Raw genomic sequence first — 3707 nt, 5'->3', positions numbered from 1 at the left:
GATCCTAGTACCGGGTCAAATCAATCGCAAATTAACACTGCTACCGGTGGTATTTTATATTATGACCCAAGAAAAGATAGGGAAGAATTGACAAAAATAATTATTGTTATGTGATTACCCTATAGTTTTTCGTCTAACCCCCACTTTGTGTATTATGTTAGAAGAGTTTTTAATCCTACTTATAAAGGATGGTCTTGCACAACCGTAAAGAGCGATATTTATAAATATAAACATGAATATGAACAATATTTGCGCTATTTATTTACTCATATTAATTTCGTGTTGCTATTACTGTTGATATTGGTAGATGTGGTAATGACTACGATTATCTTACTGTTACAAGTCATTGGATTGATGAGGAGTGGATAATGCAAAAGCGCATTATTGCTTATAGAATAATTAATTCACATCACACAGGTCAATTTATTTCTGGCACAGTTACGGATATTTGTAGATATTTTTGCATTAGTGATAAAATAATGTCAATTTAAATGAAAAATGCTACTAGTAACACTAATGTTGTAGCATTGCTTACCACTACACTAAATCCTGCATTTAGTAACATTTTTCATGTTAGATGTATTTGTCATATTTACCATTTAATTGTGGGTGATGGTATGAAAATTTTAAACGTTGAAATTGAAAAGGTTAAAATATCTCTTAATTGGCTTTTTTATTCAAACCGTAGAAGTAGACTTAGAAAATATTTTAAAGGCAGAATGGCCTAAATTGCACCGATATTTGTCCCACTTTGTCATGCCGGTCCCCAAACTTAACAAATTGTCAATTGAATATGTACACTCCTTCAAACCGTATATAATAAACGTTTATGATACGACGTTGTCAGTGCGTGTAACACAATCTCGTACACATAGGATGCCACATCAAGAAATTAAACCACGTAGGCTCCACGTCATTTATTATGGCCACATGGGAAAATAAAATGTGAAATGATTATTAATCCCCCAAACCCAAATTTCCCCTTATTTTACACTTATCCACTTAGGTTTAGTCTCTGATGAAGGCGGCGACTTGGGTCGACGGCGGGAGCTTGTCTGGTCAGCACCTTGCCTTTCTTGAACATTCTTCTACGTTTTTGTTTACAACACCACCATCTTCTGCAACTTCTCATTTTCTCCAGATTATTCTTCTTTTTTCGTTTACTTTCTTCAGTTTTGCTTCTATAGGAGTTGTGGGATGATATAAAAATTCATCTTAATTTCTTCTCTACCCCCTTGCTCACTGCCTGCTGACTTGTTGTGGCTTATTGGGTCATTCAAATTATAACAATTGATTCAGCTTCTTCAAATTCTTGAAGTTTTAATCACTTTGTTTGTGTCAAAGGATATTTTTTTTTTCAATTCTTGACTCTGCAACAATAGTTCGGATAAAAGAATTGTATCCTTTTTCAAAAGCCATAACCTTATATCCCTTTTAGCTCTGGTTCCAGCTCCCCAAAGTGATATGCCTCTGAAGGAGAATGACTCACAGGAGATAATATTATATGAAGTCCTCAATGAAGCTAATGCTCATAACATCCCATATTTATCCCAAAGAAACCAACTTCTTCCCAAAAATGTCCGTCGTTCATCACATACCATAGGAAAGAAGTACAGAGGCGTAAAACAGATACCATGGGGAAAATAGCTTTGGGTATTAAATCAAAATAAGGAGAAAGAGAAAGTTGGGTATGGGGAAGAACAAATTACTTATTTTGATCCACCCGTTTGCTTCAATTATTTGGATCCACCCGTTTGTATTATTCTTTTGTTTTTACTTATTATTTTTCATTCTTATTTTAATGATTTTTTTCTTTTATTTTAATTATTTCTGGTTCAAAATGTTTATATTAACACTCATTATCCATGTGAATTATACACACTTTGTCCAACTCAACTATTATTTTGCCACATATGCTTGGTCAACGGTCAGAGGGGTTTGAATAATAGGCTTTGATCAAGTTAAAGTGTCTGGGTGATAATAAGTGAAGTTTGGGGACCGACATGACAAAGTGGGACAAGTGTATGTGCCATTTAGGCTATTCTGCCTGTTTTAAAAGATGCGATGAATTTGGCCTAAGAGAAAGAAAGGTTCCTAAACCTTGTCCAACTAGATGGAATTACATGTATGAAAGTTTAGTTGTTGCATATGAATATAGAAACCCAATAAACTCAACGTTTAATGCTCATGTAAGTGATGATGATGAGCACCTTACAAATGTGGATTTGGCTAATGTTAAAATGCTTGTAGATTTTTTTAGAAAGATTTCATGTTGCTACAAATAAATTTTCTGGACAATATTATCCGACTATTTTGAACTGTTTAGTTTATCTTGCAGATCTTGCAAATTTGTTTGCTTATTTTTCAAAGGATGGGGAAATTTATGAAGTAACTATTGATTCCATGAGAAAGAAATTTAAAAAATATTTTTTCCCTATTTCCCTTATTTGTGGTATTGCTGCATTGTTAAATCCTACTATGAAATTAGGTGGTCCTCAATATTGGTATCGATCTATTTATAATGGTTTAGAACTTACACCTGAGGAGTTGTCTACACTTTCGGATGCACAAGCCTCAATTAAAATAAATGCTCTAACTATTTATAGTGCTTATCAAATTGCACTAGATAATGCTAGACCAGATATTCCAACTCCTTCTTCTTCTAGTTCTCAATCATCTAAAAGAACTGCAGGAGTAAGAGCACTTACTGCTTGGACCGAGTTCAGGGGTTCTCAAGGTTGTACCACTAGTGATTGTTCACAACTAAATGAGTTTGAAGTTTATTTGTCACAGGGACTTGAGGAAGTGAATTCTGAGGGCTCATTTAATCTTTTGGAATGGTGGAAGGACAAAGAAAAATACTTTCCGGTCCTTTCAAGGATGACCCGAGATATTTTAACCATTCAAGCTTCAACAGTGGCATCGAAGAGCGCTTTCAGTCAAGCAAGACTATAACTCGGTGATTATAGAGCGTCTATGAGGGAGAGCTTGGAAAAATTAGTACTTTTCAGAGATTGGATCTGTTCGGAACGAAGAAATTTTGGACTTGCTGAATCACAATCAGAGGTAGACGAAGCTTATGAAGAAATGCTAGCTGAACTTGTGGAGGAAGCAGCTTCGCCCGAAAGCGGTGATGAACAAGCTTCTTTTCCGCCACCACCAAGGAAAATTCCTCCGAACCTTGATGGATTTATGAAATTTGTAAGAGATGCCATGTAACATTAATATGTAACTTGTATTTTGGCACATCTTGATTAGTTTCTTTTTCTTCTCAATGGTGGTATTAGCACCTTGGTTGTGCTCGTTCCATTGGGGGAAAGGGGGGAAAGATTGGGCCATATTTTCTTAATATTATAATAATAAAAATTATAACGCATTCCTTTGAATATCTTTTTACAATATTTTGTGTTTTAAATTTGAATTAAAAAATTTTAAGTCAAAATTATTATATAAAATGTACAAGCAAATGCCTTAGATAAAAAATTTAAACAAATAAAAAATTATAAAAAAAATGCTTGTATGTGTTTATAAGTCAAGTGATGATGTATATGTACTATTTTAAAAGTATGTATGTATATATATATATATATATATATATATATATATATATATATATATATATATATATATATATATATATATAATTTACAAGAAATTGTCTTAGATAAAAAAAATTAAAAAAATTAGTCAAGGCCTACTTAGGCCTG

General features: G+C 33.2%; 1 long non-coding RNA gene across 1 annotated transcript; it reads left to right on the top strand.

Annotated features, from left to right (window-relative positions):
- Positions 1–738: 738 nt before the first annotated feature.
- LOC142182247 (uncharacterized) lies at positions 739–3386 on the top strand. The gene is made up of 2 exons (XR_012711114.1): positions 739–1058; positions 2794–3386. It is a non-coding gene; the product is annotated as an uncharacterized LOC142182247 (long non-coding RNA).
- The last annotated feature ends 321 nt before the right edge of the window (positions 3387–3707 follow it).

The sequence above is a fragment of the Nicotiana tabacum genome, chromosome 6 (assembly GCF_000715075.1).
Source record: "Nicotiana tabacum cultivar K326 chromosome 6, ASM71507v2, whole genome shotgun sequence".
Classification (NCBI taxonomy): domain Eukaryota; kingdom Viridiplantae; phylum Streptophyta; class Magnoliopsida; order Solanales; family Solanaceae; genus Nicotiana; species Nicotiana tabacum.
Note: the sequence above shows the minus strand (reverse complement) of the source record. Positions and strands in the feature narration are given on the sequence as shown.